General features: G+C 41.2%; 1 protein-coding gene across 1 annotated transcript in view; it reads left to right on the top strand.

The window, feature by feature from the left end:
- Window positions 1–17,330: 17,330 nt before the first annotated feature.
- tmcc1a (transmembrane and coiled-coil domain family 1a) overlaps window positions 17,331–18,107 on the top strand; it is a 26,438-nt gene continuing 25,661 nt past the window's right edge. The window contains exon 1 of the mRNA XM_042085922.1: window positions 17,331–17,369. The gene's annotated coding sequence lies outside the window, so the exon portion shown is untranslated. The remainder of the gene's footprint in view (window positions 17,370–18,107) is intronic.

The following is an 18,107-nucleotide window of genomic DNA, read 5'->3' as shown; positions in this document are numbered from 1 at the left end:
TATATTGTATCTTGCCTGTGCCTGTATATTGTATCTTGCCTGTGCCTGTTGAGGTGTCCACGACCATGGCAACCTTGACAGGGACATCAAGGACAATTGCACTATCCTATTCCACCCATAGTGTTCTATTTATTTGCAAATGCACATACTGTATTTATACATAACCATATTCTACAGCTCTTTATTCTATTGTTAGTGTTCTGCATTCATGCTTTTATATTTGTATATTTTCAATGAGTGTTGTACTTTGAGAGCAAAGATTAAGTCAAATTCCTTTCAAAAAACCTGGCTAATAAAGCTGATTGTGATTCTGAATCTGATTCTGAATTATGTATTAATGGCGTTTACAAACGGAAGTTCGGGAGGAGCGTGACGGAATTTGCCACGCCTCCTTCTTCAGTCCATCAGGTTACTTATTCGCAGCCTGCCTACCCTACCTCCGCTCGCAACCAACCACCTCCCCTTACGCCTCTCGTCTTCCACAGTTAAAGAATAAGTGGGTGTGCCCACTCGGTTCCTGCCCAACTCCTGTCTGAGCAGTCGACTCCGGCACGATTCCGCGAAGCCCTTCAGGACCATGGCCAGAGACCTCGCCAAACATGCTCTTCTATTATGCTTTGTATTATGCTTTTATGTCTTCATGCAAATTCAGGAATGTGAACTTGTGAAGTGAGGTAAGTTCAGACAGTATTACCCAAAACACTTTCATTGTAAGTGACTTAAAAGGAAAGGAGGGAGATCTTTGTACTTCTCTCACCTAGCGTCCCATGGTGGGTGGTTCTCATGATGCTGAGGACAGGGGGTGGAAATCGTCAGCTGAACGTTGGGGACTTCATGAATGGAAATATACGCACGCTTCCACAAGATTGCACAAATGCTCTTCTAAAGAGTGGTGATTATCCCCATACAAGCAGCATGTGTTTTAGAGAAGCACATTGAATTGTGTATGCCTATATTCTTGCACACACACACACACACACATGCATACACACACACACACACACACACACACACACGCATGCATGCATACACACACACACACACACACACACACACACACACACACACACACACACACATGCATACACACACATGGGGGAAATGAGAGAAGTGGAATCAAATGAGCTTGTCACAATGGCTGGATAATTAGAGGTGCTGGATCTTTAAAAGGAGCCTTTTAACAAGGCTGAAAGCAGCAGCTAAGACTTGCAACGCCGAGTCCTATTAGCTGTGCTGGTGGTGTATGTGCAGTGCACTGGAGCTAGTCGGATAACAAGGCTGTCCGGCACCACCACTGAGGCTGATGCATAATCACAACACATCATTAATTTCAGTAGAGGGCCTGTGATACAGTGGAGAAAAACACCTTCATGTCACTGCACTTTGTTGAAGGGTCAAAGGGACTCTTTCTGAGTGAAAAGAAAAGAAAAAAAAACCTTTGGGGATGGCTTGCTCTAATAACTAGATGTTTTCCCAGCAGTGTAATCCTCAACCCAGCCGTTGCTTACGATTTAGTATTATGGTGTTAAACCGTGTTGAGCTGTCCAAAAAAAGCCCAGCAGATTGGCCTTTAGTCCTCAGAGATGTGCCAGGACAATGCACATTGCTTATTAATAAACCCAATGGTGTTGGACTGACCAGATCTGCGATGGCTTCTCTATCATTTCATTTGTCTTTTTTGCATCTCCCATCATCCCTCTCTCTCTCTGTCTCGCACACCGTTAACCCCTGGTCTTTCACCGTTAATAAGCAGATCAGACTGTGTCTTCTTTGTGCACACAAAGATTAGACTGAACAGATTTAGTGCAGCAGGTGTCCGTTCCATTCATGCCATTGCGAAATCCTTGGTGATTATGAGTTGTGTAAAGCCCACTGTTCTTTCTCCTTCAGAGTACTTCTTAAGTTCTTCAAATCAGTGCAGTGAGAAATCTGAGTTATGGAGTACAATACATTCTGCACATGTTCAATAACACTCTTCATGATGGTTTTCCCAGTCATGTCTATCATGTCTATCCAACCCCACACCAAACACGCAAGAATGCACGCACACATATACGCATGCATCTTACATTTCAATCTGCCTTTTCTTCTTCTTCTTCTTCTTCTTCTTACTATTATTATTATTATTATTATTATTATTATTGTTTTACTCATTCATGGTCTTACACACACACACTCATTTGTGACAAATGAGCCTGTCACAAATTTCACACACACAGTTGCTATGTGAAATATGAGGAAAGGAAAACTTCAGGTACTTGGTTGCAAGGAATTTTAAATTTGCCTTGGTCATCTCCCATCTCCCAGTGCTTTTCTTTACTGAATTAGCAATTCCCTTTGAGGATGTGATTGAGAAGGTCTTTCAACGGATGAAGGGAAACTATGTGAAACGTGTAGCAGAAATGAAAGAACAAGGGTGGCAAGCAGACATAAGACAAGTGGAGATAGGTCGTACAGAATCTAGATCAACCACATGGACTCTGATGGATTTTGGTCTTCAAGGAGGTCCCTCAAGGGAGCTTTAAAGGAAGTGTCTGAGTCTACTGATAAAAATAAGGCAGAAGATATGCATGAGCTATTCATACTACTGCTATCACAGGATAGTCATAAAGACGGCATGTTCGCATACTTTTTCGAACAAGGGTGTCAGACTCATATTAGGCAGTAGAGCGGATTTATTGGAATGAGTCCTCACGGGGGCCGTCATTGTCATTGTCACGGTCATTATCATTTTTCTGCATGGGTATCAGATTGTTGTTTGATAATATACTCCGTTGATATACCCACATGGTTATGGTCATGGTTATGAGATTTGGCAGAAGCCTTTGTCCAAAGCGACACAAAAATACAAAACAATATAATACTTTTATTATTAAATTATTAATTTATTATTAAATTTATTATTTATTATTAAATTTACAGTAACAGGGAACAATTTGAAATCAGACTACAGGAGAATAGCAATAATATACAACAACAATATCAATTCAATAGCCAAATGAAATAAAACAATAAAAATTAAGGAAAATAGCAATAATAAACAATAATGTCCATTCAATCAATAATATAATAACAATAGCATGATAACACTACATTAAGGAGAATATCAATAAAAACAACAATGTCAATCAACAGCCTAATGAAAATAAACAATACTAAACAAACCACAATGCATATGAGCAAAGAAGTGCAAGTCATGTACTGCTGTCATATACTGCTCTTTCTCTCTTGAAATACCCTACTTCCATGTTTTTTTGGTCCCCCCAGGCCTTATGTTTGACACCCCTGTTTGGCATACTTAGAGTATCTATTAACAGGACATGGGTATTGGCTAGTTGCACGAAAGGCTCTCAGTGAGCTTGTTTGTTTCCTGTGGAGCCAGGTGTGTTTGAACCTGCCACTATTCTTAAAGTAAGTAAGCGTCCCTTAGCTGGTAGTAATAAATGAGCAATGGAGTGTAACATTTTTCATTCTGAATTCATATCTAATTCTGCAACCACATGCAGGAATTATGAAACAGCGGGATATGATTGTGATTTTGTTCACACTTCATGTTCCATCCCTGTAAGAACGACACATCAATATTTACAGTGACTGTCCTCAAAAACCTTAAATGATGTTGCTATCCCAGTTTAACACATTCTGTCATGTTTTGTTAGATCAAGTATGCTGTTCGATTGTGACTCCCAAAACAATTTCACGTATCAACTCTTTCACTTATTGAAGAATAGATCTAGTCACATTATCATTCTAGAAATGTTCACACTAACTACACTTGAAAACTACTACAAACAAAACCTCTCATAGCCAAAATTTGTAGTAAGAACTAATTTTAACTAATTAAGGGCACTGTTCGCCAAAACCAGACGACACAAAGACATCTTCCCCCCAAGCTCTCGGTGAGCTTGTTTGTTTCCTGTGGAGCCAGGTGTGTTTGAACCTGCCACTATTCTTAAAGTAAGTATTGTCTACACAGACCCGGTTGGGTATTGCACCTAGTGAATCAACATGTTATGATAAAGAAAGATAAAGAAGGCCATGTAGAGACTAATTACATTCAGAATAGCGACAGGTTACACACCTGGCTCCACAGGAAATAAACAAGCTCACGAGAGCCTTTCATGCAACTAGTCAATAGCTGAGGAGGCCATACATTGAGCTATGTTAATCCACAGGGAATAAGTATGGCTAAAGAAGGCATACTCGGAGATATCAGGAAATTGGCCTAAGCATAACTTAAGAACCCTGTTCCCTGTTGTAGAGCACACCAGGTTGTTGGCTATGAGTAGAGGTTTGGTCATTATTGTAAGTCCCCAACCAATAGTACAAGGAATTTAACATATTTTCCTGTGTATAACTAAAAGCTCTGCTATCTAGGGCAGCATTTGTTAACAGTCACAGTTCAACTGATCTAAACACAATTAAAAAGTAGATCAATCAGTGTTTACTACTGATCACTTTTTAAATAAATGTTTTTGGGCTTTTGTCTTTATACAGTGGAGAGAGGCAGGAAGTGAGTGGGAGAGAGAGGGTGTGGGATCGGGACATGACCGCAGGCTGGAATCAAACCTGGTTCCTCATGGGCACTGAGACCCATATGTGGTACGGTGCTTCCGCTTGCATCACAGCAGCCCTTAGGTCAAAGTAATCCTCATCATGAAGAGTATGGGGAAAATCTTCATCAGACTTAATTGCCACAGTGACTGATAAACCATCAAGAAATTAGCCTATTTTGACATGTTGGTCCAAATGCACAGAGTGGGAGAGCGCACACTATCACCCTCTGCTGCTCCATGCTTCTGTCAAGCTCATGCCTGAGGGATTGATGCACCACACTGGAGATCTCCGTGGTGCTGAGCCTGTGCCCCAGGTAATGTCGTCTTTCCTGCTCTTTACCTAAGGGCTTGCAGCAGGAGCACAGCCATGTGTACACCCCTTTGTGTGTGTGTGTGTGTGTGTGTTTATGTAGATAGGGAGCCTCGTGTTTCGGATAAAGCACTGGCAGTGACAACGAAAGTATGAGGTGAAAAAAATATGTTTTTATTTTAACAGAGTGCAAAACCATATCCAAAGACAAGAGTAAAATGAGGGAGAATAACTCCCGAAAGTAGAAGACAGACTTCAAACAACTTCATTATGACAGATAACGAAAATTGGGAAAAGAGACATTAACCAGTGAACAGGCCCTACAAATCAGACTGGTAATAGCCAGCTAGGGAACTCAATTTGTCAGTTGGTGTGTTCGTCTTTAGATTGGCGCCTACAGAGATGGCTCAAAGCAGTGACAGCTGGACTTAAAGGAGACGTTCGGTGTGATATTGACCTAATGTGTGTTGAAACATGATACCGAGTGTGAACGTATGTCTCATAGCTCATCTCTGCTTGTCCCCTGAACTACGAAATCTGGCGCTAGTTAGCCGATGCTACCAACAGGTTTTCAAAGGGGGTGCCTCGGGCATCGGCCTAGCCATGCAAATAAATAACTGTTTTACACCATTTACAAGGCTCAAAGTAGCTCCACACTTCATTGGTAGACTTCCGAGGACCCTAACATTTAAAACGAGACATTGAGAACTTTGAAAAAGCACTGGTAGTTTATTTACAAGACGATTTATACAGACAGTACCTTCAGGAAGTTTACCGTTCGCTGCCATCTTGAATTTAGTCAAGATAAGTCGAGCGACAAGTACGAATGAACAGGTATGATACGGGATCAGATTCCAAAAATAATTCCGTGGGAATGCATGGATTCCAGCAGCAACTGGAAATTCAAAATCACAACTCAAAATACATAGGTCAATCATACAATAATGTAACCATGAATCCAGATGCACCTAGGTTATTGTCAAAACAAGGCAATGCCATGCAAGTTATGAAGACTATAGAGAAAGAATGAAAATAACGAAAAATAATTGAATTAATAGTGCGGTGTGTATGTGTGTAAGTGTGCGTGTGTGTGTGTGTGTGTGTGTTTTGTAGTGAGAGGGTTGATGCGTCAGGGAATAGGTGAGAGATGAGGGCTACCACCTCCTCAGTCCTCCTGAAGCCTGCAGCACAGCAGTAATTAGCATCATTGGTATGCTTGTCACCATGGTGAAGATATGGACAGGCTGGCTGGATGTGGACCTGGGTCCTGACCTTTTCACTCCTGTCCGGCTGGAATCTGCTCAGAATACTGCCCACAGGATGTCCGTGATATTTGCCCTGGCAGGGATCAGCACTTCCACCCTCATTCTAAAATGTCTGGCCTCAGTGGGGAGGTCCCTGCCTTCATCATTTCTACTGTTGTCATTTATTTAACTATTCAACTATTTTTTTTCCTGTGGACTGAGATGTGGATAGAGTATAGACCACCATTGTTCTGGCAGGAGAACACAGAGTTGCTAACACATACAGCCTCTGGCTACTGGTACCATATCACACTGTGAAATTATAAATTCATATTTGTATTAATATTCTTGCCACAACCCCCCCCCCCCCCCTCGGTTGTCTACCCTGCCTTCCTCCTACTCCATCTATCCGCCATCCCTTCTTATCTCTTCCTCACTCTTTGTGAAAGTGTTGTTTATTCATGCTGATGGAAGTCTGAGCCTAAATTCCCATGTAAATGCGGGGGGAGGTCCAGAAGACATGTTTCCTTTCAGAAGCTGCTTTGTTTGTTAACTGTTCTTTTAAATTACACACAAATGGCATTTGAGTTGAAAGCCATGAATGTACTCATCCCTCTAAGAACTGTGTGATGTAGCTTGTTGCTGCTGTGTGATGTGGTGGTGGTGGTGGTGTGTGTGTGTGTGTGTGTGTGTATCCTCGGTGTGCCTTTGTGTGGTTAGTTAGATGGCTCAGTAAGGCTGTGTGGGCATGACTGCCTAATTACCCGCTTTTCTGCCACAGTGCTCTATTAGGAAGGAAACTATAGTGGCATGGCACAGTGAAGCAAACCAGCAGGGAGTCCATTTGTGTATTTCTGATTGTGTGTCAGTCTTACTTATGTATTTGAGCTTGTATGTAAATGTCAGTGTGTGTGTGTGTGTGTGTGTGTGTGTGGCTTTTCTTTGTATGTGGTACTTAGCCGACATAGTCTCCAGTTTCTTTTTGTTTTGTCTAATTCTTCCTGGTCTCCATTCCTCCTCTGTGGTCTCCTGCCTTCCTCTCTTTGGTTTTTGTTTGATTGGATCCTCTCCTCACTCATCTCTGCCCATTGTTCTCTCATGCCATCCTCCTCTATCCTCCTTTTCCTCCTCTATCCTCCTTTATCTCCTCTATCCTCCTTTACCTCCTCTATCCTCCTTTACCTCCTCTATCCTCCTTTCCCTCCCCTATCCTCCTTTTCTGCCTTTATCTCCTCTATCCTCTTTTATCTCCTCTATCCTCTTTTATCTCCTCTATCCTCCTTTTCCTCCTCTATCCTCCTTTACCTCCTCTATCCTCCTTTTCCTCCTCTATCCTCCTTTACCTCCTCTATCCTTCTTTTCGTCCTCTATTCTTTTCCTCCTTCACTCCTCTCCGCTGCTGGAGTTTAACACATTACGGTCTTACATTTGTATGTTCAACTGATTTATGAAACGCAACTCATTTATCTCTCTGTTGCCTCCACTATCTGCATTTTTTCTCTCTCTCTCTCTCTCTCTCTCTCTCTCTCTCTTCCTTCCTTAGAAGGTCAGGGAATGTTGATTGATGCCTGCCCAAGGGAGGGGACTACTGGTCCCACCGCCCCACAAAGCGTTGGCGTTTGTTTCGTGACTGCATCAGCAGGGAGCATCAGAAGCTGCAGCGTGCTGCTGTCAGGCATCTTCATTAGCCCCCAGCCCTCGCGGGCCTGCCTCCATTCACATGCAACCAGCTCGTCTGCAGTGTCACAGGCATCACGGTCAAGAGCGTCGACGGCACAGTGGACGGGGAGGCTGCAGGTCCACAGTGTCCAGGGCTCCTGCCACCCCCCACTAGCCACCCCGCCCCCTCCAGTTCCTGCACCTGAGAGCAGGCCTGCAGCTCCCTCAATCCCCCTGGGCTGTCCGCGGTGTGCGCCGCGCTCAGGATCAATGCCGGTCCTCCCTCCCCCTGTCCCCATCCATCTTGAGAGCGCGCACGCACGGCGCCTGTAATTGAGGGGAGCTGCGGGGGGTCTGCCGAGAGGCCGGCAGCGGCGGAGCCGCCGGAGAGCCGAGGGAGACGGGGTCTTCTGGCATCATCCTCTCCCGCTAATGTTTTCCATTATCACGGCTGTGCCATGGGATGGCAGTCTGACAAACAACCTCCCCAAATTAGGCAGAAGAGGAGAAGAGTGGAGAGGAGAAGAGAACAGAGGAGAAGAGAGGGGTTGTATCAGAGGGAGGGGGGTGGGGGGAGGATAAGGCTCAGGAGTGTTCGTCATCAGCAGAATCAATCTTCCTCTTGGAAGGTGTTTTTTTAAGGGAGTGGGTGTCTAAACAGGCTGTGAGGATATGTATCTGTTTCTCTCCCACTCCTCAACCCCTAACTCTGTTTTTCTCATCTGCTGTTTATCCGGTGGAGTGCTCTTCCCCCTCTCTCCCATACACAGGACCCGGTCATTAATGGCTTTCAATGGAGGTGTTTTGTGCTTTTATCTCTTTCTCTACAAAACCTGTATAGTTTCAGAGGTGTTGCTCCCCGTCATCAACATTTCCCTATTTCTCACACTGCCATGAGGGAGACATTACCCAAAAACAGTGCTCGGACACAAAAGGCTAAATCACTTATCTACACTATCATATCAGAGGTGTAAAGCCCTGTTCGACATGGTCCAACAGTTTCTGAACATAACTTCAATGTAACAGCACTCAGAGGTCATTCATGTTACACAAGACAGCAATGCTAAAAGAGGTGTTGGATAGACACTGTAAATAGAGAGAGAGAGAGAAGGAGGGAGGGAGGGAAGGAGGACAGTCCATCTCTGGTCTCTAATTACTTTTTATTCGAACATATTAATTAGCAATTTAACAGCATTAAGCGATGGAAATTTCATTTGCATGCTTGATGCTAATTTCAAAACCACAATTTAATTAGAATTTGTTATAATACCAAATATAGCTTCTTCCCCATTTATGTCTAAATCTCCTAACGGTCACCCACCTTTACAGGAGCTAAACTATATTACAGAATTATGACATAAAATGACATAAATATTTTTAAAAAACTAGATGTACCGCATAGCGGTACAAAATATGACCGCTGCTCAGTCCTGTACATCCATTCCGCGAAAATAAATCATATTAATGAATTTGTCTCCATCTTCTACTCCATCCCCCACTCTTGAAACTTTTGTGTATGCTTGTTTGGAATATGTGTTTGCAGGCCGCACACAAAGTAGCCTACTGGCGCTGCAAAGGTGAATAGATTTGTAGCACTTGCCAAAAAAATTGTAGCTTGTTGTTATAAAACCTTTAAAATATCTAAACAATCACAAGTAGGGCAGTTCATCACAGTCCATCCATTGCAACTGGACTGATGAAAGGTACACCTGTAGGCTACATTGTATTTGGGAAAAGCAGAAGGTAGCAGCATAATGTATTTATTTATTTATTATTAAACAAAACAATCCCTGTCAGTTCCATGCAGTTTTCAACAGCTATCATAAAGAGAGGTCATGTCATGGATTTTTGTGAATGTTTCTTCTTCTACATATGCATAAGTTTAGTCATCTAGTTCATATGATATTCAGCTTTATTGTCAATGCACAAATTAAATACCAGTAGTCTAAAACAAAATGCCGTTTTACCCAGTGGTGCAAATAACTGACATGTCCAAAAGGGCCTTCATGAAATGCGTTGTACTGTTCATACACATTTTAACGCCAAGAGCTACTGTCCGTTATTGTTTGTGCAAATAATATGCTGATTCATGTTCCCTTGCATTTTGCAACTATGAGGTCCATGGTTAGTCTGGCTTTCGCCAGACCAAGCTCAATCTTTTAAGAAATCGAAAAGGAATCGCCGGCAGATCAGTTCACCCAGCCTAGTCCATGGTAGGCGCCCGATAGAAATATTGTTTAATTTTGCGATTGAGATATCCACGCACTGGCGCCACCCCCCCTGCGACGTGTTCGCCCCCGGTTTCAGAGCTATTCTAAATGCAAAAATCCATAGAGGGAGTTATGACAAAACCGTGACTGTTAACAAACTATACGCTATATAAGGTAGGCCCTATGCTAGGCCTATTACACAACATACATTGTCACTAGGCTATGCTGGCGACCCAAATAAAATCTCCTTTCGGAACCATCAAGCGGACTTAAGCTGCCACCTCTTGGCGAAAAGTTAATAGCCTAGTTTTGCATGTCAGTAGTAATTAGGGCTGTCAAAATAACTGATTAATTTCGATTATTTAATTTGATAAAAAATAACTGATTAAAAAAATTAGTGCAGATTAATCGATTCCGTATGACCTTTGACCCCGAGCCATTCTAGTCAGTAAAAATTAGACTGTAAAAAGAAGGAGAGAGAAGAAAACGTGCTGCCTGGATCATTGATTGGAACATTTACTTCAAAAAAATGGCCTGATGGTGTTGATAAAAAATAAAGTGTTGAAAATAAAGTCCTCTGCAATGTCTGCAGCAAGGAATTTGCATATCACCGGAGTTCATCAACTCTTTAGTCGCACATCAATGCAAAGAAATAAGTGTTGACATTGAGGGGAGTGTTAATTAATTTTCATTGTGTCCCCTAGGTTATATCTGTGGCCTGAAATGCCTTGTATGTGAAAAAAAAAAAACTTGATGCGTTATCATTGTTTGGATACTTCACACACACGTGTTTTTTAATCGCATAGACTACTACTACCACGCTGGAATCAAAGCACATCGACTCCCCTCTCACACCCTAAACACGCACTTCGAACAAACAAAAAACGTCTCAGTCTCACAGTATAGCCATAGGCAAACTGTATTGGACCGGTGAAACGTTGGTACTAAATCATCCATCGCAAAGAATGATTTTTGTAGCACGTGCAACAAATATGTGTAGGTACAGCCCTGCCCTGGATACATCTCTCAACGTGCTCTCTAAAACATTTGGTTTAAATGGAGTAGATCACGGGTGCGTTAATACATTTACAAATTATTCACTTTGACGAATTTATGTAGTTTCAGTCCTAGTTACTTTACTTTGAGCCATGCTCTTCCTTACTTGAATCACCTTTGGAAATAGAGGATTGAAGTAGCCTATATGGGTGTTTGGGAATGAACGTTGACTCCGATGCTTTTTGAGACTTTGAGCTGAATGTTCCAGCCCGGTGTTTAGGATGCATCATAGACAGGTTATCTTTCAGGAAGCCTATATATTTTCCAAGAAAACCATAACGTAGCGAACGTGTTGTGGCTAACTCACTTAGCTCCTGTTAGTAGCCTAGGTTATGGTCATAAGCAAATGAGATGACAGTCGAAATATGCAATTAGTGCTGTTATCAATTTTCTTGGTAGCCTATAACCGCATTTATGGTTTTCTACAAATACATCAATAATCAAATTGGCCTCCATCACTCAACCAATGCTAACGGTAACATTATTTTACCTACTCTAGGCTATTGGTATAATTTAAGATTAACGTAGCATACCTGCAGTAAAACCAAGCATGTCCGATAAACATTCTCAGATTTATTTCGGCTTCAAGAAGAAATGGGAATTATATGTCATGCAGAAATCATCCTACCCTTATTAGACGTTCTCTGCGGTAAACTACAGTCTTGTCCTTGTAGGAAGCGTAGTGTCTTTCCAACCCACTTTAGATTAACTTCCAACAAAATTACGTCTCACTGCAACGATGCGCCATCTGGTGGACAAACGACTACGTGACGCCAATACTGGAAATGCAGCCAAATTATTATGATGAATATTTGGTTTTCCTTTAATCCTACTGAATTTGTAATTATGTATCGGCCGATGTAATTGCCGATACTGATGGTATGTGCGTGCCTGTGTGTGTGTGTGCGTGTGTATATCTGTGCACCACCATCTACAGGCCAATGAGTGTACAGTCACTAAAAGTACACATAACTTAATTTTTTTAGACCCCCCCATGGATGAAATTCTACGAAACTTGGCATACCCCCAGAGAATGTCAGGTTAATCATACACATAAAATTTGGTGCAGTTCTGAACATCTTAACTGAAGAGAGGGGTGATTAAAGCAGAATGATATTGCATTTTAATTTTTTACCGGGGGGGGGGGAGTGCAAATCACAAATGAGTGATTATGGGCTAGGTTCATGTGGGCCCTTGAGACCAACATACCATAAAAATTTCTTCATCCTCGGTGCCACGGTTCAGGTAGTTATTTAGGAAAAACTGCATTTTTTGGGTTTCGGGGGGCCCAGCGCGGGGGGGGGGAGTGGGCCCTGGGGACCAAACAAAATTTTTCCATAAAAGTCTAGTGGGGCTACATACCCACCAAATTTCATGTGCCCCGGTGGTTTGGTGTCCCAGGTATCGTTGACCAAAAATTCAGGAAGTGAATGACGGGAAAGCGGCGGTCATAATTACCTATAGTCTCCTTATAATAACAATATATCTTGATTACAGTTTACACACTCCTTTCTCAAATCATATATTCTTGGTTTCATAAAAAAAATACGGAAAAGACTATTGTAGAGTAAACAGTCAAAAATACTTAAATATAGCAGTGCAGCAGATAACATGTCATGTCTCCAGAAAGAAGTCACCAAATTTCAGTGTCCAAATTGTCTATTCCTGCCAAGAATCAGGTCATGGAGTTTTGAACCATGGTGCAGCTTATTTATGACATGGAGTCAGGGACTGTTGATGCGAGCAGTTCGATATCGGAGATGAATGTATGCATGAGATATACAGCATGTGAGAGTATGATCAGGATTGCTGATGTTGCTTCATGTTTCAAATGAACAAGTAACATCTAATGGGAGTCCACCAAGGCTGATCATCTTAAGTAAGACTGTGCCTAGTCAATATATAGGTGGAACAGAGAGCAAACAGTGAGAACAAACATATGAGAGATAATTTTAAGATTTTTTTTAAACTGTGTGCTTGTGTATGAGAAAAAAAAAATGTGTAACTCACACTCAAAATAAATTGAAATAAAATGTGTATGTGGCCAGTGTTTGTGGTCATTTGGCTTCAGTCCTGAAGCAACATCGCCATCTGCTGGGCTGTTTTGCTCGCTGAATTCCTCTCATAATGGTCTCACATCGACAGCAGTCACTTTTGCTCCAGCATTAGATTTACAACCTTAAACGAGGGACTCACCAGGTGGTAGTCAAGGCTCTATGCCATTTGTAATGACTGATATTGATACGTTACCTAAAGCAATTATCTGCAAGTGGAAGGAACATCACTGCATCATCAACTGGCCATGCACAGGATCTCCTTGCAATATTTCTGACCAGGAAGTCAGAAGGATAGTCAGAAGAGTAGCCCAAGAGCCAAGGACCACTCGGAGAAAGCTCCAGAAAGACTTGGAGGCAGCAGGTACAATTGTTACAGAGAAAATCATAGGTAATGCTCTCCACTGTCATGGCCTCTATGCACACTGATCCCGCATGACTCTATTGCTAAAGAAAAACATGTCAAAGCTCATTGAAAGTTTGCTACACAACATTTGGACAATCCTATGAAATACTGAGAGAATGTATTCTGGTCAGGTGAGAGCAAATTTGAACTTTTCGGATGTCATACTACACACCATATTTGGAGGAGAAATGGCACTGTGCATCACCCTAAAAATACCATACCAACAGTGAGGTTTGGAGGTGGTGGCATCATGGTGTGGGCTGTTTTTCATCTCATGGTACTGGCAGACTTCATACAGTTGAAGGAATGATGGCCTTGACTTGGTTTTGGAAATTCACTAAAGATCAGGATTCACAAGAGGGACCCCTGGAATCTTCAATATTAAAGGACTATCTGTTTAAAAGAATGGGCCAAAATCCCACCAGAATACTGTTACTGATTAGTTTCGTCATACAGGAAATGCCTTGAAGCTGTCATTACGAATAAAGGCTTTTCCACAAAGTATTTAAGAAATTTCAGCAGGCGTGTTCAATACTTTTTTCCTGTGTCATTCCACTTTATTACACATAACTCTACCTATGGACTTTAACGTTTGGATTTTTTTATATGGGTGAATTATCTGAGTTAATACTAATGTCTGGTGAAAATTTAATGCAAATAGCTTCATTGGAAGTACACTTACTGAAAAAAATGGTGACGAATACTTCTTTTCCCCGCTGTATATGTACCTCAGTATGCTTGTTATTTCATTGCATGGCTACTGGACAGACATTTAAGGTTACTGAATTGTAGATTAGCATTTTTTGTCACATTATTTAGTCTATATTTAGCCATTATTTAGCCTGTGTCTATGGAGAGAAGCACACAAAAGGCAGAGGGAAGGGTTGTTGGTCCAGAGTAAAAAAGGAGACAACTTTAGACAGAAATCATTGGCATAGGTAGCTTACTGTATCTGCAATATAATATATCTAAAAAGACTAATAAAATTGATAATAATAGCAAATACAAAACGCTAATGATATGATGCTTTTCCTGGATGAAGAGTTGTCTACATTCATCCTATGGTCTCCAAATGTAGCACTTTGTGTTCATAACAATGATCCGGACCAGTTTCTATTTTGACTGGTCTTTTTCTGGAAAAACGATTTAGTGTTCTGTTTACAACCCCGAATCAGAAAAAGTTGGGGCGTTGTGTGAAATGCAAAAACAGAATTAAATCTCGTAAACTAATATTTGGCATATCAAATGTTGAAAATGACGACTATTTAATGGAAAATGTACATTCATTTTGAATTTGATACCAGCAACACGTTTAAAAAAAAGTTGGGACGGGGGCAACAAAATGCTGAAAAAGTTGAGTAATAAAGGGGAATGTTTCACAACTAATTAGGGTAACTGTGAAGAACAAGAACTGAGTCTCTTAGAAGTAAAGACGTGGAGGTATTCATCAGTCTGTGTAAACCTGTGTGGACATATAAAGAAACAATATAATTTTAATGATTCTTAACATAAAATTGTGAAGTATTTGGGGAGTTCATCATTTACAGTATACTTTACAGTACATACTATCATTAAAATATTCAGAGAATCTAGAGAAATCTTTTCAAACAAGGGATAGAGCTGAAAAACAATATTGGACCTCAGATGACACTGCATTAAAACCTGTTTCTGTAATGAATATCATTGTTGGGCTCAGGAAAACTTCTAACCATTGTCTATGGACACAGTTTGATACTCAGTTCAGAAATGCTAGTCTAGTGTAAACTTTACCATGCAACAGCCAAAATTAAACAGAGATACCACCTTCTTATCTGAGCCTGAGCTTGTTTAAAATATACTGAGGTAAAGTATAAAAAGGACCTGTAGACCAATCAAGAGGGCCTATCCAAGTATCCAACCTATCCAACTTGTTTTTGTGCTCATTCATCGAAACCAACAATTTTGTGCCCATTCATCGAGGTGCATTATAGTGCCTACAGCATGGGCATCTTGCACATCTGGGAAGGCACAAGAAATTCTGAATGATGTATACAGGTTTTGAACAACATACAGCCATCCAGACAATGTTTTTCCAGAGAAGACCTTGACTATTTTGGGAAAACAATGGCAAAAATGAATTCTGCACATATTTAAACCGTATTTCTCCACAGAGGAAGAGTCCAAATGCTAAAAAGGCCTGTCTCCAGTCCAGAGCTGTCAAATTAGGTGCATCATGGAATTAATACTGTCAACAAATAATAACAACCACAACAACAAAAAAACCCATACTGTTGAGCAACTGAAATCCTATATATCAGGCAGGAATGGAACAACATTTCATTCTCAAAACTCTAACAACTGGTCTCCTCTGTTCCTACACATTTACAGAACTTTGTTAAATGAAGAGGTGAAGCAGCACCGTGGTATACAACTATACAACCCTGTCCCAACTTTTTTGAAATATGTTGTTGGCATCGAATTCAAAATGAACATATATTTTCCATGAAAAAGTCAGAAGTTTTTTCAACATTTGATTTGTTGTTTATGTCATTTTTGCTGCCAAATATGGGTTTAAGAGACTTCTTAGATATTATCATTTATTATAATTATTTGCATTTTACACAGCGTCCCAACTTTTTCTGTTTTGGGCTTGTAGTTAGGGAAAGTTAGACTTTTTTTCCGCCAATCTGCAAAAATGTTTTCTTACCAATAGCTTTTTTTACTATGTGTTCCTATAGGTGTCTAGTAACACCTCCCAATTTATCCATGGCCAAATCCTCGGGGAAACACCTGGAGAGCCCATCAAGTTTGGGGTGCCCAGAGGGACTGGGCGAAAATAATGAAAACATTTTGTTGACCAATATTAGCTTTTGAGATGTCTAACTAGGGGTTTTTAGGGGTGCTGAATCTATCCCAGCCATAAGTTTTGAGTAAAAATTAATCCAAGTCCATACAAAATCCATAACAAGTGTTTTTATTGAACAATTACAAAACAAAACTTTCTTAATCAGTTTAAAATTTAACAAACCTCATCCCTCAACTCCCCTGCACTTCCTCACTCCTGTTATCTTCTGGCTGGTTGATGTTCTGGCAAGAGTTACCATGACAGTTCCAACAAGCAGAAATACACTTGACTTCTTGCTTTTTACAGCAGCACCTGAGAGTGTCACAGACGCCTGCACAGTTGCAGCTGACAAACTTCAGAAGGTAGTCTGGTGCGATGGGATCTGGTGTGACTGGTGCATAATCATGTTCTCCTTGTTTCTATCCACACTCAAGGACATCTAGTGATGGATTTTGTAGCAGTAGCCAATCTCTGGTCTGGAGATATGCCCGCAGAGAGTGCTATGCTGCACCTCCTGTAGTCGGAGGTAGTTTCTAAGGCTTGACACTAGTTATGTTGTCCTCATGAGTTTTACATGTTGCTCACTGTCCACCCTCAACGTTGGACACTCTTGTCTCTCTCTATCTCTCTCTCTCACACACACATTTATGCACATTGACTCTCTCACAAACACATTCACAACCACACACCCACACATCTATGCACATTCTCACAAACACAAGAACTTGTTCGCATAGACTACGATTATTATGCAGCATTTTCAAACTGAATATGAGCATTTAGGTTCAGGTCCGTGAAAAGGTTCAGCAGGTTAGGTTGGATCCGTTTCATCAGAGAATGTCTAAACGGGCTCTGGTTTCATATCTGAAACAACATTTTGAAGATTGGACCACTACAGCGACAGAAGGGCCCGAGTGGAGGAAACATGTCAGTTACAAACGTACACACAGATTATTCATCCCCGGAGCGTAATGCGTCGCGGGCACGTTTCAAATACGTCATCGCGGGAGATCCAGACACAGAACTGGACGGACCAGCAGCGAATTCCTCGTAAGTGTCAATCAAATGTTGAGATAATAATTTCTTATGTACGTAGATTATAGACAATTTGTGTGTAATACAGTCAGTGGAAATTGTGTACATATTCTTAATTTTACACACAGTACGCTAGGTTACAGGTGGTGGCAAGAGTCAGACAAGTTTTTCCAAAGTTGTGCCGCCCGGTGTGCCAGGGTATTTCGCGTTCCGCTAACTCCGTGGATATATGATGGGACACTAGTCACCAGTCAGGATTGCAGAGAAATCATTTGGTCCTCGATTTGGTCACCGTTGTCTAATGTAAACTTAGCATACCAACTTGTAGCCAAAAAGTCACGCAACTCCTCACAATACAGCAACACCCTTGTTGAGAGGAAGTGCATATTCACATCAGTTTTACGGAAATGTACAAAAATGTCTGTCTTTAAGATAGAATATACATGTTATTGTTATAGTAGATTAACTATTTCAATATATCTTTCTGTTGGCTTCAGTGGAGCCATTGATTTAAGTTTTAATCTACGCTGCAATAATACCAACTGCAATATATATCACACTTCTTAAGCTCTCCTGTCCCCTTTTCTGCAGTTTGTTATATTATGCGATGTGGTCTGTATAAGTTATACATCTTATCTCAAGCCATTGAATACAGCTTGCGCCCGGTATACAACTGCTCAACTGCAGTTGTGCATCCATTCCTGTGAAGAAGGGATGTGTGGAGTGATTCTGCTTGAGATCTGCGCTTCTTTC

The sequence above is a fragment of the Alosa sapidissima genome, chromosome 3, assembly GCF_018492685.1.
Source record: "Alosa sapidissima isolate fAloSap1 chromosome 3, fAloSap1.pri, whole genome shotgun sequence".
Lineage (NCBI taxonomy): Eukaryota > Metazoa > Chordata > Actinopteri > Clupeiformes > Clupeidae > Alosa > Alosa sapidissima.
The sequence above is the reverse complement of the archived record's forward strand: the minus strand, read 5'-3'. Positions and strand labels throughout refer to the sequence as shown.